The 18,060-nt window shown below is 41.4% G+C and overlaps 1 protein-coding gene across 11 annotated transcripts in view; it reads left to right on the top strand.

The window, feature by feature from the left end:
* The window catches only part of WDR37 (WD repeat domain 37), a 70,924-nt gene continuing 52,864 nt past the window's right edge, over positions 1-18,060 (top strand). For 7 of the 11 annotated variants that reach the window (XM_087420878.1, XM_014783699.2, XM_087420880.1 and 4 more), the window contains exon 1: positions 668-807. The gene's annotated coding sequence lies outside the window, so the exon portion shown is untranslated. Of the gene's footprint in view, positions 188-667; positions 808-1,413; positions 1,939-11,209; positions 11,320-18,060 lie in introns of those variants that run through there. The other 4 variants (XM_087420875.1, XM_087420873.1, XM_087420874.1 and 1 more) reach the window with 4 other exon arrangements.

Raw genomic sequence — 18,060 nt, 5'->3', positions numbered from 1 at the left:
CGCAGAAGCCTCACTCCCAGACCCGCGGGAAGGCGGCTCGCGGCCCACACCGCTCGCAGGCGGCCAGGCCTGCAGGTCCTGACGGGCCCGCGGCTCGGGGCCGTGCGCGGGCTCGAGTCCAGGCGTCTCCCGCTTCCGGACCTGAGCCGGCGCGTCCTAGGACCGATGGAGGCCCGCGGGACCCGCCGTGAGTACCCTGCGGCCGCGCCTGCGGGTCCTGGGGGTCGCGGCGGCTGCCTCAGCACCCGGGGCCGGGGCTCCCTCCGAGCGCCCCACCCTCGGCGCCTCCCTGAACCACAGCTCGGCCCCCGCGGGTCCTCAGACGAGCGCCGAGCCCGCGGGGCGGGGCCTGGCAGTCACGGGGACTGAGGAGCGCCGTGGCGACTCCGCCGCGCCACCACCGACAAGGGCTCGCCGTGTGTCCCGGGCCCCGCCGGCGCGGACGAAGCGCAGCAGAGGCCGAGGCGGGGCTTCCGGCGGCCCGGGCGTTGCGCGGAGGCCGGGCAGGACTTCCGTTTATCACAGGAGCGGAGCGGGGGCCGCGGGCAGAACTTCCGGTGGCGCCGTCGTGGGCCGGAGGCCGGGACGGAATTCCCGGCAGCCTGCGGGCGAGGCGAGGCCAGGACTTCCGCCGGCGCCGGAAGTGCGGGGCGTCGGGCTGCCGGGTGGCGGGGCCGCATCAGGGCGGAGACTCGGTGATCTGCGTCTCTGCGTCCGTCCCGGGCGCCGTGTGGCTGGGGTCCGGCGGGCGGCAGCGCACGGCCCGGCTGGCAGGGTGCGGCGGCGGGCTCGGCGGCGGCGTGACAGGTGAGTGCGGGCCGTCATCTTCCGCCCGGGATGAGCAGCCCGGGTGGAGGCGGCAGCGGCCTCGCCCGGGGTCGGGGCGTGCTTGTGGGGGTGGCCGCCCCGCCCGCCCGGCCCCGATTCTCCTCCGACCCCTCGCCCTCTGACTCCGACCCCGCGACCCTGCGGTCTGCCGTCGGTGGAGGCCCGGGTCCGGGCGGCGAGGCGTGCAGCGTGCGCCGTTAGCCGTCCCGGGAGACCGCGGACCTGGAGGCTCGAGGCCGGGGTCCGCGCGAGGGGCCCGGTGACGAGCCTCCCCACGGCGCTCCTGCGCCCTCCCGGCCCGGGAGAGCGCCGGCCGTCGGGGAGTGTGGTTGACAGGGTCAGGCGGCGCCCCTCAGGCCCGGCATGCCGGCCTCGGGGTTGTGACCTCGCGCGCGTTCCCGCGGATGATCCTTCTCCGGTAGACGGGCTGCCTTCGCCTCCTCTCGAGAGCCCTCCGCACGCGCCCTCGCTGCCTCGGTAGCTCCCGCTCCGCTGCCGGTCTCTCCAGGGCCCCGGTGAAGGGTGGACGCGGTGTCTGAGGCAGCGGCTGCCGCCACTGGCTTTGGGCCCCGCCTATCTGTTCTCACTGCCCAAGGACACGGTAGGGTCGTGGGCGCTGGCCGCTTTGGAGAACGGCTGTGCGACCTCGGGCGGGGAACTTTCCGCGTCTCCATTTCCCAGCCTCGTTTTGTTGTTGGGAGGTTGTGATATGTGCCGCCCATTCTTGCCGAGTGCTGGGCGCTGGAGAGCTTTAGGAAGTGTGCTTCCTTCCTCTTGTCTCAGCCCCTTTAGTGCCTCTTTTTGGCTAGCTTGGTTAGACGGGTCACTTGATTTGCGCTTGCCCTGAGCTGACACCCTTAAGCCCCCTTCCCCCGAGGTGCTACTGAGAGCTCCGTGAATTCTCCTGTCTTGGCCTTGCTGAGGACAAAATTTCGCGTTTATTAAATTTCTTCCTTGATTTGAGCTCATGCTTTTAACTCTTGAGATCTTTAGAAACTCTTGGTTGTTATTTTCCTATTAGTGATGCCCCCAGTTCAGTGTCCTTCACGGAATCGCTAAGCATGCATTGGATGCCCTCATCTGGATCCGTGACAGAACAGATAAAGCAGGGTAAGACTGATGACAGACTTTTGAGGTTGCCTCTCCGTTGAGAGGCAGCAGTTGAGTTTGGTGTTTAGCCCGCCAGGAATTCAGGTAACAGAGCTTTCCCAGTAGAATGTTGTGAAAAACTTGATTGAACTTGTGGAAGTGTGTTTAAATGCTATATGCAAATTGTATCTTTTAACCAGTCGTTTACATGTGATTAACATTCATGAAATTAACTACTACTTAAGCAAGTATTTGTCTGTTGCTAAAAGCAAAATGTTTACCAGTTCCCCTGGACCTGAAACTGTGAGTGATGTTTTGTATGTAGGGTGATATGCCCGTGGCAGCATGTAAGAAGAGCACGTGAGTTGGACGGAAGTAGAGTTGATATTAAATCCATTTCTTTGAATGATAGGATAGGAAAGTTGGATTTGTGGAGGGGACTATTTGTACTTTCTTGAAAATAAAATGTTCTTAAAAAAGCAGGACGTTTTATTCATATGGATCTTCTGTTTCATGTAGTGATCTGCCCTAGCATATTGGATTAGTATGACTTTTTTGAAGGAAAATAATCATCTTTTGGAATTTCAGCCTTCTGTTTTTAGTTTATATTTAAGTGAAAAGTGCATAGTGGTTAAAGCAGCTTATTTTTAGAGCGCGGAAGTTTTCTTTCTCTTTACAGTTCTAGGACCAATTTACTAAAGTGTTTAGCCTGTTAAATATTTGGGAACTATACCTTACAGGGGTGTTGTGAGTATTAGTGGCTCTATTTCACTGATCCGTTTCAGGGTCACAGCAACCCTTTGTAGTAGTTCTTCCACATCAGGTAGACCTGCCCATCCATTAGGATCTCTCCTTTAGTTCTTTCTGTTTGCACTTCCTTCCTTGTCTAGGTTAGATTCCATGCTACATCGTTTCAGTATTCCTTTGACAGACACCTGCAACTTCCTTGCCCCTCTTTCCATGATATCAACCTGAAAAAACCCTAAACTTGTTATCAAACATTCACATAAGATTTATACTAACCCTGACCCATGGCCTGAGGTGAAAGTGTAAAAGGAAGGAAATGGTGGTGGGACCAGTGAAGACTGCTCAGGAAAAGGTGGAAGATGTGAATGAAGAGACAAGAGTAAAATTTTAAAAAAGTTTCAGGAGAAAAGTTGTGATAGATTAACAAAAAACAAAGAAGAAATTTAGAAGAAGTTAGAACTAGGGGAACCTAAAGATTTAATTTTGAAAGATTGGTGGACTATAGCGGGAGAAATTAGAGAAAGAGGCAAAACTTGAATTAGCCAGATAATCTTTTAGTGTCGATAACACGGTGTATGGCAGAGGTATTGTGAAACCATCTTTGAGGTATGACTTCATAGGGTTTAGAAAGTTACTAAAAGGTAAAATCACTCAGTGTGGAAAATCTCCATTTGATGCCAGGTTTGGAGGAACCAAAACCTCTTCCAGATTTATACAGTCGTGGGTCACTTAACGACGGGAATACGTTCTGAGAAGTGGCGTCAGGCGTTTTCGTTGTGTGAACATCATAGAGTGTACTTACCCAAACCTAGATGGTATAGCCAACTACACATCTAGTCTATGTGGTGCTAATCTTACGAGACCACCATCATATGTGTGGTCTGTAGTTGACAGACACGCCGATACGCAGCACATGACTGTAATTTATAAGTGAAATGTGTATATTTGGTTGGAAATTGGTCAATGGGAAAAGATTACGAGTGTATCGACTGTTTTGTGAAGTGTTGAACAAAAGCAGGCAAAGCCCAGACCAACACCATTTGGTTCATGGGGATGAGGGAGGTGTTAAAGGCTCAGTGAAAGGGAGCAGGTGAGGATTTTAAATTACTTGTGAAGAAAACTGTTTATTTCCTACTGAAGATATGGAGTGTGAAGTATACCCAATACCCAGTGGTGTGATACTTAAGAGAGAAAATCAGTGATTCCAAAACCTACAACTTTGAGGTGATAGGAAGGTTGATATTGCAATTTTTGCACTTTATATAACCAACTTGTAGAATCTTTAGACTATATTAGCTCTCTGGTTTATACTTAGCAGAATGTTTCTACTGACAAAGTTTTTAAGAGAGGAAAGAGAAGCTCTTTACTGTTTTATTTGCTTGATTTAAATGTCTAAAGGTGAAGTCTCCTTATTTCTCCGAGGCGCTATCAGGACAGCTGTCACAGAGTTTTGATATTTTCTTTCCTTTACAAAACATACTTCATAACCTGCAAGGTAACTATGGTAAGTCGCTATGTTAATGACTTGGACAACTGAGATACTTTCTGAAGTTACTTAATATGTGCAAATCACTGAAAAAGAATTGTGTCTGCCTTTCTATATTTTTATGAAGAATATAATTACTCGATAAGATTCCATTGCAGTTTGATTTCTTGGCCAATTTTTGTATGTGGTACAGTTGAGTAGTGTCTAAATGTTTCCATTAAAAAAATTAGTGAAATGCTCTTCAGTGGGATCATATGAATTTTTTAACAATATAGATTTGTTAGAGTCAGATTTGTCAAGTTTAATATCAGTATAATCTTTTTTTGTTTGTATGAAATTTTACCAATTACAGATTCTGCCATTGCAAGTTTTTCTTTATGCTTTTATTTCAGTCATCTCTAATTTCTATAGCTCAAAATTTTCAGATCTAAATTTCAACAAAAAGATTTGTTTTGTCATTTTTTCAGTCAGAAATAAATTTTCCATGTGTTATTTAAGGGACTGTCAGTTTTATTTTATGTTGCCTGTTTCTGCCAGTAACATTCATTATGAACTTTTCTTTTCCTTCTTGCAAAGAAGAATACTATGGTAAGGCATTGGATTTGGAGCCCCAGATTTATAAATACAGCCCAATTCTCTTTTCATCTCTGGACCTGTTTACCCCCTGCCTCCTTGTATTTTAGAAATTGAAAGGCATTGCAAACGTAATATGTTCAATATTTAGTTCTTGATTTCTTCTCCAAATCTGCTACCTCATCTCAATAATCTGACCTCTGTTTCACCTACCTCTTACCTCAGAAATGAGGGCTATCCTTGAGAGCTCTCTCTTCTTCCCCGCCTGCCCCCGCAATCCATTCATCTACTCTCTGATCTTAACTATCATCATTTATTGCCTAGACTACTTCAATGATTTCCTAACTGGCTTCCCAATCCCCAGTCATCTGCTCTTTCCTTTTATTTTTCACACAGCGGCCAGAGTGATTTTTTTTTTTTTATTGATGTTTTAATAGTTTTTAACATTGTGAAATTTTGGGTTGTACATTTTTGTTTGTCCATCACCATATATATGTCTCCCTTCACCCCTTGTGCCCACCCCCCACCCCCATTGCCCCTGGTAACCACAATACAGTTTTCTCTGTCCATGTGTTGGTTTATATTCCACATGTGAGTGAGATCGTACAGTGTTTGTCTTTCTCTACCTGGCTTACTTCACTTAACATAATACCCTCCAGGCCCATCCGTGTTGTTGCAAATGGGACAATTTTGTCTTTTTTTATGGCTGAGTAGTATTCCATTGTATATATATACCACATTTTCTTGATCCATTCGTCAGTCGAGGGACACTTAGGTTGCTTCCACTTCTTGGCTATAGTGAATAATGCTGCAATGAACATAGGGGTGCATAAACCTCTTTGGATTGTTGATTTCAGGTTCGTTGGATAGATTCCCAGTAGTGGGATGGCTGGATCATAGGTATCTCTATTTTTAATTCTTTGAGGAATCTCCATACCATTTTCCATAGAGGCTGCACCAGTGTGCATTCCCACCAGCTGTGTATGAGGGTTCTTGTTTGTCCACATCCTCTCCAACATTTGTTGTTTTTTGTCTTGGTGATTATAGCCATTCTAACAGGCGTGAGGTAATATCTTAGTGTTGTTTTGATTTACGTTTCCCTGATGATTAATGATGTTGAATATCTTTTCATGTGCCTATTGGCCATCTGTATATATTTGGAGAAGTGTCTGTTCATTTCCTCTGCCCATTTTTTGATCGGGTTGTTTGTTTTTTTGTTGTTCAGTTGTGTGAGTTCTTTATATATTGTGGAGATCAACCCCTTGTCAGAAGTATGTCTGCAAGTATTCTCTCCCAGCTGGTGGGTTGTCTGTTCATCTTGATTCTGGTTTCGTTTGTCTTGTAGAAGCTCTTTAATCTGATAAAGTCCCACTTGTTTATTTTTTCTTTAGTTTCCCTAGTCTGGGTAGGCATGTCATCTCAAAAGATTCCTTTATGACCAATGTCAAATAGTGTGTTGCCTATATTTTCTTCTATGAGTTTTATAGTTTCAGGTCTCACCTTCAGGTCTTTGATCCATTTTGAGTTAATTTTTGTGAATGGCGATAGCAGATGGTCCACTTTCATTCTTTTGCATGTGGCTGTCCAGTTTTCCCAACACCATTTATTGAAGAGACTTTCCTTTCTCCATTGTATGTTCTTAGCTCCTTTGTCGAAAATTCGCTGTCCGTATATGTGTGGTTTTATTTCTGGGCTTTCAGTTCTGTTCCATTGATCTGTGTGTCTGTTTTTGTACCAGTACCATGCTGTTTTGATTATTATTGCTTTGTAGTATGTTTTGAAGTCAGGGATTGTGATGTTTCCTGCTTTGTTCTTTTTTCTTAGGATTGCTTTAGCTATTCAGGATCTTTTGTTGCCCCATGTGAATTTTAGTATTCTTTTTTCTATTTCCGTGAAGAATGTCATTGGGATTCTGATTGGGATTGCATTGAATCTGTAGATTGCTTTAGGTAATATAGTCATCTTAACTATGTTTATTCTTCCAGTCCACGTGCATGGGATATCTTTCCATTTCTGTATGTCATCATTGATTTCTTTCAATAATGTCTTGTAGTTCTCATTGTATAGGTCTTTCGCCTCGTTGGTAAGATTTATTCCTAGGTATTTTATTCTTTTTGATGCAATTGTAAATGGTATTATCTTTTTGAGCTCTCTCTGTTAGTTCATTATTAGCATACAGAAATGCAACTAATTTTTGTAGATTGATTTTGTACCCTGTGATTTTGCTGTAGTTGTTGATTATTTCTAATAGTTTTCCAACTGATTCTTTAGGGTTTTCTATATATAAAATCATGTCATCTGCAAATAGTGAGAGTTTCACTTCTTCGTTACCTATTTGGATTCCTTTTTCTTGCCTAATTGCTCTGGCCAAAACCTCCAGTACTGTGTTGAACAGGAGTGGTGAGAGTGGGCAGCTCTGCCTCCTTCCTGTTCTCAGAGGAATGGCATTCAGTCTTTCCCCATTGAGTATGATGTTGGCTGTGGGTCTGTCATAAATAGCCTTTATTTTGTTGAGGTACTTTCCTTCTATTCCCATTTTGTTGAGAATTTTTATCATAAATGGATGTTGTATCTTATCAAATGCCTTCTCTGTGTCTATTGAGATGACCATGAGGTTTTTATTCTTTGTTTTGTTGATGTGATGTATCACGTTGATTGATTTGCGGATGTTGAACCATCCCTGCGTGCCTGGTATAAATCCTACTTGATCATGGTGTATGATCTTTTTAATGTATTGCTGTATTCAGTTTGCCAATATTTTGTTGAGGATTTTTGCATCTATGTTCATCAGCGATATTGGCCTGTAATTTTCCTTCTTTGTATTGTCTTTATCTGGCTTTGGTATCAGGGTGATTGATTTAGGAAGTGTTCCATCTTCTTCTATTTTTTGGAATAGTTTGAGAAGGATGGGTATTAAATCTTCTTTGAATGTTTGGTAAAATTCACCAGAGAAGCTATCTGGCCCTGGACTTTTATTTTTTGGGAGGTTTTTGATTACTATTTCAGTCTCTTTACTTGTGATTGGTCTATTCAGATTCTCCATTTCTTCTTGGTTCAGTTTTGGGAGGTTGTATGAGTCTAAGAATTTATCCATTTCTTCTAGATTGTCCAATTTGTTGGCATATAATTTCTGATAGTATTCTCTTATAATCCTTTGGATTTCCGTGGTATCCATTGTAATTTCTCCTCTTTCATTTCTAATTTTATTTACTTGAGCCTTTTCTCTTTTTTTCTTAGTAACCCTGGGGCTTGTCGATTTTGTTTATCTTCTTTGAGAAGATAAACAACTCTTTGTTTTATTAATCCTTTCTACTGTTTTTTTGGTCTCAATTTCATTTATTTCTGCTCTGATTTTTATTATTTCTCTCCTTCTGCTGACTTTGGGCTTTGTTTGTTCTTCTTTTTCTAGTTCTGTTAGATGTAATTTAAGGTTGCTTATTTGGGCTTTTTCTTGTTTGTTAAGGTGGACTTGTATCCCTATGAGTTTCCGTCTCAGAACTGCTTTTGCTGCATCCTATGGTTTCGTATGGCATATTTTCATTTTCGTTTGTTTCCAGATAGTTTTTGATTTCTCCTTTAATTTCATCAGTGATCCGTTGGTTGTTCAGTAGCATGTTGCTTAATCTCCACATTTTTGTCACTTTCCCAGTTTTTTTTTCGTAGTTGATTTCCAATTTCATAGCATTATGGTCTGAAAAGATGCTTGTTATGATTTCAATCTTCTTAAATTTATTGAGGCTTGCTTTGTTTCTCAACATATGGTCTATCCTTGAGAATGTTCCATGCGTGCTTGAGAAGAATGTGTAGTCAGGTGTTTTTGGATGGAGTGCTCTGTATATGTCTACTAGGTCCATCTTGTCCAGTTTTTCATTTAAGTCTACTGTTTCTTTATTGACTTTTTGTCTGGATGATCTATCCATTGATGTAAGTGGGGTATTAAGATCCCCTACTATTATTGTGTTGTTGTTAATGTCTCCTTTTAGGTTTGTTAATAGTTGTTTTATGTACATTGGTGCTCCTATGTTGGGTGCATATATATTTATAAGTGATATATTTTCTTGGTGGAGTGTCCCTTTTATCATTATATATTTCTCTTCTTTGTCTCTCTTAACCTGTTTTGTCTTGAAGTCTATTTTGTCTGATATGAGTATGGCAACACCTGCTTTCGTTTGTTTGCCATTAGCTTGGAGTATTGTCTTCCATCTTTTCACTCTGAGCCTGTGCTTGTCTTTAGAGCTGAGATGTGTTTCCTGGAGGCAGCATATTGTTGGGTCTTGCTTTTTAATCCATCCTGCCACTCTGTATCTTTTGATTGGAGAGTTCAATCCATTTACATTTAGGATAATTATTGATATATTAGGGCTTAATGTTGCTGTTTTGTCACTTATTTTCTGGTTCTTTTGCATTTCCTTTGTTTCTTGTCCCATTTGTTTTGGACTGCCAATTCAGTTTGGTTTTTCTGTCTTATGACTCTTCTAGTTTTCTCTTTGTTTATCATATGTGATTTTGTTTTGATTATTTGTTTAGTGGTTACCTTGAGATTTGTGTCAAAAATCTTGTGTATGAGATAGTCCATTATCTGATGGCCTCCTATTTCCTTATACTAAGTCAATTAAATCACTTTCCTCTTCCCCTTCTAAGTCGTTCTTGTTATACCTTATTCTGTCTTGTGTTGTGAGTGTGTGTTTACAGTGATGAGGTTAGATTTATTTTTGGTGAATTTCTTCCTTTAGTCTTTGATTTTGGTATTTAAGCGGTTGCTAACCTATTCCGGTACAGATCTGTTCTTTTTCTGAGTTTGTCTACCTATTTTTCTCCTTGGTCCAAGCTTTGTATTCCCTTTCTCTTCTTTTTTTCAGGCCTGAGGGCCTTCTTGAGTATTTCTTGTAGTGGGGGTCTCGTGGCCATGAACTCCCTTAGCTTTTGTTTATCTGGGAGAGTTACTATTTCGCCATCATATTTGAAGGATATTTTTGCTGGACAGAGTATTCTTGGCTGAAAGTTTTTGTCTTTCAGTGTTTTGAAGATATCATTCCAGTCTCTCCTAGCCTGTAAAGTTTCTGTTGAGAAATCCACTGAGAGCCTGATGGGAGTTCCTTTGTATGTTATTTTTTGTTTTTGTCTAGCTGCCCTTAATATTGTTTCTTTGTCATTGACTTTGGCCAGCCTTACCACTACATGTTGTGGAGTGGGCCTTTGCCTATTGAGGTATTTAGGTAATCTCTTGGCTTCGCTTGCTGGTATTTCCTGCTCCTTCCCCAGATTTGGGAAATTCTCAGCTATTATTTCCTTGAATAGGCTCTCTGTTCCTCTTTCCCTCTTTTCTCCCTCAGGAATACCTATAATTCTTATGTTACATTTGCTAATAGAGTCAGATATTTCTCAGAGACTTTCTTCATTTCTTTTTAGTCTTAGTTCTTCCTCCTCTTCCATCTGGAGCATATCTGTATTCCTATCCTCTATAATGCTAATTCTTTCTTCCATATTGTCAGCTCTGTTCTTTAAAGATTCCAGATTCTCCTTTATCTCCTCCATTGTGTTCTTCATCTCCATCAGCACTGATTGGTTTTTCTTTATGATTTCAATCTCTTTTGCGAAGAAACTCCTCATCTCATTGAATTGTTTGTCTTTGTTGTCTCATATTTCGTTGAGTGTTTTTATGATAGCTATTTTGAAATCTCTGTTGTTTAGGTTATGGATTTCTGTGTCTTCAGGGTTGGTTTCTGCGTGCTTGTCATTTTCCTTCTGGCCTGGTGATTTCATGTATTTTTCCATTGTAGTTCCTGTATTGGCTTTGTTTTTCCTCATCCTGGAAATAGCTGGTTGCAGTTTCCACCTGCCGCCACTATGTGGGGGTAAAGGGCTGTGTAATCTGAGACCCCTGCGATCTGCCGCGGCTATTGGCTGAGATCCGCTGGTCGCTTGGTCTGGTCTGGTCTGCTGAGCTGCAGGGTCCGGTTTGTGGGGAGGGGGGTGCTCTCTCTTTTGCCTGCTGGGTCCCTGGCGTGAGGGGCTTCTCGCTTGCCCCTCCTTATCCACACTCCTGGGGTGGTCAGATGTTGATGGTACCCCGTAGCAGTTCTCAGTCCTCTGTGTGGGAGGTTCCCACTGGCTGAGAAAGCCCAAAGAGCTACGGTTTCCCCACAGAGGGCCGCCCCTGCCCTCTGTCTGGGAGCTGTGCAGACTGGGATCGCTGATCTGATGGGGAGGGAGAGGAGTTCTCCTTACCTCTCCCCACTTCCTCTGGGGGCCCAGCACGTTCCACTCTCAGATGTGCGGCAGTGTGGATCTTTCCGATCTTGCTTTTCACTGTCTAGGATTCCGTTGTTGGTCTGTGACTGTTCCTTTTGTTGTATCTTATCAGGGGAAGAGTTTACGGAAAAGCTCACTCCACCATGACGCTGACGTCCCAGAGTGATTTTTAATGCAAGTCAAGTGCCACTTATTTGCTTAAAAACATTTAACTGGCTTCCTATTTTATTTTAGGATAAAATCTAACCATAAAAGAACAGAATCTAAGCCTCTGTCTCCTGCTTGTTGCACATCGTTCTATTGTTCTATGTTGTAGCCACATTACCTATTTTTTTTTTTGAAAGGTAAGTTGATTCCATTTTTTATTTTACTTATTTATTTATTTATTTTTTTGTGTGTGACGAAGACCAATCCTGAGCTAACATCCGATGCCAGTCCTCCTCTTTTTTGCTGGGGAAGACTGGCCCTGGGCTAACATTCGTGCCCATCTTGCTCTACTTTACATGGGACGCCGCCACAGCATGGCTTGACAAGTGGTGTGTCAGTGCGCGCCCGGGATCCGAACCGGCGAACCCCGGGCCACTGCAGTGGAGCGTGCGCACTTAACCACTTGCGCCACTGGGCCAGCCCCCTACATTACCTATTTTTTAATGTCTTTGATAAACCAGTCTCATTCGGAGCTCAGGGCATTTACACATCCTGTTTTTAGAATACCTACTCCCCCTCTCCATTTTCCACATGGTTAGCTTTTACTAATTCTTCAGTCTCAGTTTAAATGCCAGTTTCTCAGAGTGCCTTTCCTAACTCGTTAGCTAATATCTGGTCTTCTCATAATATTTATGTATCTCTTTCATAGCACTCATCATAATTTATAATTTTTGTAATAAGTTATGAGATTGTGTGTTTGATGTCTGTTTTACAACTCAACTCTACCCTGAAGCTGGGGACCAAGTCTGTTTTCTCACTACTATGTTCCCAGTACCTAGCACATCTACGAACTTGGATACATTTGATGAATGACTTAATAAAATACATGCTGTTAATTATCCCTGGTTTAAAAAGGCCAAAATTAAGCCTTATGAAGGTGATTAAGTAACTTGACCAAGGTTACATAGCTAGTCAGTCGTAGATGGAGCATTCATTCTTATATATTCATCAAATATTTGAGGATGTATTTATGTCCGGCAACGTGGTAGGCCCTATAAAGACCGTAGTGAACCCAACTAGCTATGTCCCAGGCCTCATGGTGTGATGGTGTAGTGGGGGAAACATTGATTAAGTGAGTAAATCGCAAATAAGATCTAAGTACAAATGGGGTAAATATCATGAAGTGATCTAGTGGTGGTAAGGGAAGCCGTTTTGAGGAGGTAACATTTAAGCTGAGGCTTCAGGATGAAGAAGAGCCAAACTTTTGAAGAGTTGGGGGGGACTTAGGTTTGTATGACACTAAAACTCATGTTCTTAACCATTATGCTTTTCTGTGGATTTTACTCTGAGTGGGTGTTTAATTTAATTGGATTATTTATATCTATTTTATTCCACTAAATATTTGAAGTGACCAAACTATTTAGTTCCATTCACTGATGTGTTTAGGGAATCAGAAGGTTATTCAGGGTATAACCAAAATTTGTAAGTGAAATAAGGTGTGATGGATTAAAGATGGCCACAACTTCTTTCTCATTCTCCTCCCATCAAGAGTGAAGTCTTTTTGCCCTCAACTTGAATCTGGGTTGGCTTTGTGACTTGCTTTGACAAATTGAATATCCAAAAAAGTGAGGGAAGGGGAAACAAATGAGAATTTTAGAGATAGAAAGAATTATCTTGGGGCCAGCCCTTTGGCATATTGGTTAAGTTTGTGCACTCTGCTTTGTCAGCCCAGGGTTTGTGGGTTCAGATCCTGGGCACGGATTAACACACCGCTCATCAAGCCATCTTGTGGTGGTGATCCACATACAAAATAGAGGAAGATTGGCACAGATGTTGGTTTAGTGACAATCTTCCTCAGGAAAAAAAAAAGAGAATGATCTTATTCCTATTTTTAATTGTCCTTTTCTTAGATTTGAGAATTTTGTCTATTTGCAGAACTTACAGAAAATAAATAATTTTAATAACTTAAATTAATGGATTTCAAAATTTTAAGCCTAAACACAGAAAACTAATTAATTTGAATGTTTTTAGTGTGTTGTAAAGCAAGACCTACTTTCTTGTTGCCATTTTAAAATAAGGCCTGCACATACATAATTTGAGACATAAAAGATGATCTCTGGCTTTATACTTATGGAAAGATGGAGTGGATGTACTTTTCCTGTTACTCTCACTAAGTACCCCTAAAACCAGTGGACATTATATGTAAAGGAAATAGAAGACTGAAAGATGGAGAGAAGAAAGTAGACTGACTGGGTGTATTGGGACCTGAGAAATGACAAAGAGCTGAGTTCCCTGGGTTTTCTTTTTGCCTCATATATCCCAGACTTGCACCTGGAGAAGCCAGCAACCCAGCAACACCAAAGAGCTCAGACAAAAAGCCCCAAGAAAATCCTGCTCTCTAGTCAAGAGACCAAGAAAAGGACAGCTCACCAGACCGAACACTTAGAAAACACTGCAGCTCCAACGCCCACCCTCACTGTCAAAGGCTGGATGAGGACTCGAGACTTTCACCTTTGACAAGCTGTATTGAGGCAACACTCTGCTGGGGTGGTACCAGAGAAGGGTGGATGAGGAGCTGGGATTTGTGTCTCTACTGAGTGCCAACAAAGAACACTGTCCATCTTCTTGCTTCCTTTCAGAGGACACCTAGTGGAGATTCAGGGATTTCACCACCACCGGTGGTAGTGAGGCCATGTAGGATGCAGTAAGAGGCACCCCTGACCAGAGTGGTAGGAGTGGATGCCAAGGGAGAGGCTGACCTCTCACCCCACTCGGTTGTAGCGAGGAGTACCTCTGCCTAGGGTCAGCGAAGGCTGAGTGGGGAACCGTAACGTCCATCTCCACTTTCCATATCCACCTGGCAGAAACAAGGTAGCACCCTTCTTTGCCTGCTGTGGCAGTGTCAGCAGAGGCCTGCTGTAATAGAATATTTAAATCAGATCTCAAGTCTGATAACATACTATCCCAAATATTGAGGCTTCAATTGAAAATCCCCTGTCACGTGAAGAACCGGGAAAATCTCAGCTTGAACGAGAAAAGACACATGACAGCAACACAGAGATGACACCGATGTTAGAATGATTTGACAGGGGTTTTAAAGTAGCCATTGTAAAACTGTTTCAATGAGCAATTACTAAGACTTGAAACAAATGAAAAGCAGAAAATCTCAGGAAGAAAATACAGAATGTAAAAAAGAAACAAATGGAAATTTTAGAACTGAAAAATACAATAAGTGAAATAAACAACCCAGTGGTTGGGTCAACAGCAGAATGGAGAGGACAGAGGAAAGAATCCGTGAACTTGAAGATAGAATGATAGAAATTACTCAGTCTGAACAACAGAGAGAAAATAGTGGAAAAATATAAACAGAGCTTCAGGGACCTGTGGGACTTCAACAAAAGACCTGTCATTCTTGTTATCAGAATCCCAGAAATAGAGGAGAAAGACAGTGGGGCTGAAAATATATTTGAAGAAATATTGCCTGAATATTTCCTAAATTTGGCAAACAGTAAACCTACAGATTCAAGATGCTCAGTGAAACCCAGACAGATGAATTCAAAGAAATCCATGCTAAGAGACATCACAGTCAAACTTCTGAAAACTAGAGACAGAAAAGCAGCGAGAGAGAAGTGTCACTATATCTATAGTGGAAAATAATTGGAATGACAGTGGACTTCTCATCGGAAACCACGGAGGCCAGAAGCAGTGGCACATTTTTTAAGTGCCGAAGGAAAAAATCCTGTCAGCTCAGAATTTTATATCAAGTGAAAATGTCCTTCACACGATTTGTCGCCAGCAGACTTACCCTAAAGTAATAGTTGGAGAAAGTTCTCCGGACAGAAAGGAAATGACATAGGAATGTGGGCACACCAGGAAGGAAGAACAGACAATGGAAAGAGCAAACATATTGGTAAATTCGGTAGATGTTCCTCCTCTAAATTATGTTTGAAGGTTGAAGCACAGCTGTCTGATGTGGTTCTCAGTGTATGTAGAGGAAATATTTAAGATGATTATGTTATAAATGGGAGAAGACAAAGGGACATAGAGGAAGTTAAGCTTTCTGCACTTTACCATGAACTGGTAAAATGTTGATAATCAGTAGACTGTGGTAAGTTGTGAAAATATAATGTAATACCTAGAGCAACCACTAAAAAAAGTTATACAAGAGAGAAATTCAGAAACTATATTATAGATAAATCAAAATGAAATTCTAAACAATGTTCAAGTAACCCACAAGAAGGCAGAAAAAAGAAAACAGCACAAAATGAGAGAACAAACAGAGAATGGCTTATGTACCATGACCAAGTGGAGTTTATTCCATGGATGCAAGACTGGATCAATATTTGAAAATCATCAGTGTAACTGACCCTGTTAGTAGGATAAAAAAGAAAAGCTACACGATCATATTAAGTGGTACAGAAGAAACCTATGACAAAATTCAATACTCATTATTCATGAAACTCAGAAAACAAACAATAGAGGGGAACTTTCTCAACTAGATAAAGAATATTTAAAGAACCTACAGCTAGCATAATACTTAAATGTGAGACTGAATATTTTTACCTTGAGATCAGAACAAAGCGAAGATCTTTGCTGTCACTATTCCAATTCAACATAGCATTGGAATTTCTAGCCAGATCAATAAGAAAAGGAAATAAAAGCATACAGATCAGAAAGGAAGAAATGAAACTGTCCTTTTTTTAGATGAAATAGTAGTCTACATCGAAAATGCCATAGAATCTACAAAAAGTCTCCTAGAACTAATAAATGAGTTCAACAAGAATGTAGGCTACAAGCTCAATACACAAAAATCAATTGAATTTTTATATAGCAGCAGTTAACACGTGGAAACAGAAATAAAAATATAATATTTAAAAGTGGTCAAAAAATAAAAATAAACTTCAGTGTGAATTTGAGAAGACATATGCAGAACTTTCATCTGGAAAACTACAGAACTGAGGAAAGAAATCAAAGATGATCTAAATAAACTGAGAGATAAATTGTGTTCGTAGATTGGAAAGCTTAACATAATAAAGATACCAGTTCTTTCTAAATTGATGAACAGTTTAAACACAGGTCCTATCAAAGTGCCATCCAGATTTTTGTAGATATGGAAAAGATTATTCTAAATTTATATGGGAAGGCAAAGGAACTAGAATACTAAGACAATTTAGAAAAAAATCGAAATGCTAGGAATCACTCATTGACTTCAAGACAGCACAGTAATCAAGACTGTGTTATTGGCAGAGGGGATAGATACGTAGATCAGTGGCTGATCCCACGTAAGTATAGCCAGTTGATTTTTGACCAAGATGTCAGACTTTCTCAATTCAGCATGGTATGGACAGTCTTCAACATATGGTGCTGGAATAATTGGATACTATTAGCAAAAAAACTTTGATCTCAACTTCACACCTTGTAAAAATATTAACCCAAAATACAAAGTATAAAACTAAAATTTAAAGAAGAAAACAGGAGAAAATTTTTGGAATTAGGATTGATGAAAAGTTCTTGGACATGACTCTGTGATCCATAGAAGAAAAATAATTGATCAGTTGGATTTCATCAAAATTTAAGTTTTGCTTTGTGAAAAACCCTGTTAGGATAAAAAGACAAGTTATAGACTGGGAGAAACTCTTTGCAGCCCATATATCTGACAAATAACTCATATGAAGAATGTATAAGAACACTCAAATCTCCACAGTAAAAGCCTAGACAGTCCTATTAGAAAATGGGCAAAGGACATGAAGAGACATTTTAGTGAAGAGGGTACACAGATGGCGAATAAGCACATGAAAAGATGTTCGGTATCTCTCGCCACCAGGGAAATGCAAATTAAGACCATGACAAGGTATTACGCACCTGTCAGAACAGCTAAAATTACAAAGTCACAATACCAGATGCTGGTGAGGATGTGGAGAACAGAATCTCTCATACCAGCATTGCTGATGGGAATGTAAGAGGTTAGCCACTGTGGAAAATAGTTTTACAGTTTCTTAAAAAAACTAAACATGGTTAAACGTAGAGTTACCATATGACCCAGCAATTCCCTACCCAGGTATGTACGAAAGAGAAAGGAAAACAAATTCACACAAAAACTTGCATGCTAACGTTTATAGTGGCGTTATTCATAATAACCTAAAAGCGGAAACAACCAGTGTCTATCAGCTGATGATTGGATAAGTAAAATGTAGTCTATTTGTACAATGGAATCTTGGTAATAAAAGGGAATAAATTACCTATACATGTTGTAACACGGATGAACCTTGTAAACATGCTAAGTGAGAAAAGCCAGTCACAATAGACCAGGCTGTATTGTATGAATCCATTTATATGAAATAGCCAGAACAGGCAAATTTATATATAGATAAAGCAGATTACTGGTTGTCTAGGGCTGGCTGTGGGAAGTGTCTTACATGGCGTATGAATTATATCTCAATAAAGATTCTCTTTGAACTAAATTTACATTTACCCTATGCCCCAGTAGTCTCACTCTTGGGCATTCATCTAAAGAAATGGATGCTTAGGTTCACGCAAAAACCTGTATATTATTGCCCATAGTAGCATTACTTGTAATAGTAAAAAACTGGAAGGAACCAAAATTTTTTGCAATAGATGAGTGATTAAACAAATTGTAGTGGGCTGGCCCCATGGCGTAGTGGTTAAGTTTGTGCGCTCCGCTCTGACAGCCCAGGATTTACAGTTTCAGATCCCACACCACTTGTCAGCCATGCTGAGGTGGCGAACCACATATAAAATAGAGGAAGATTGGTGCAGATGTTAGCTCAGGACAAGTCTTCCTCACCAAAAAAAAAAAAAAAAAAAGAAAAAGTAGTATATCTATACTGTGGAATACTACCCAGCAATCAAAAGGAAGTAACTGTTGATACCTGCATTAACTTACTTGGATCTCAGGAGCATTAAGCTCAAGATCTCAG

The sequence above is a fragment of the Ceratotherium simum genome, chromosome 32, assembly GCF_057802395.1.
Source record: "Ceratotherium simum simum isolate JZ-2026a chromosome 32, ASM5780239v1, whole genome shotgun sequence".
In the NCBI taxonomy this organism is placed as follows: domain Eukaryota; kingdom Metazoa; phylum Chordata; class Mammalia; order Perissodactyla; family Rhinocerotidae; genus Ceratotherium; species Ceratotherium simum.
Note: the sequence above shows the minus strand (reverse complement) of the source record. Positions and strands in the feature narration are given on the sequence as shown.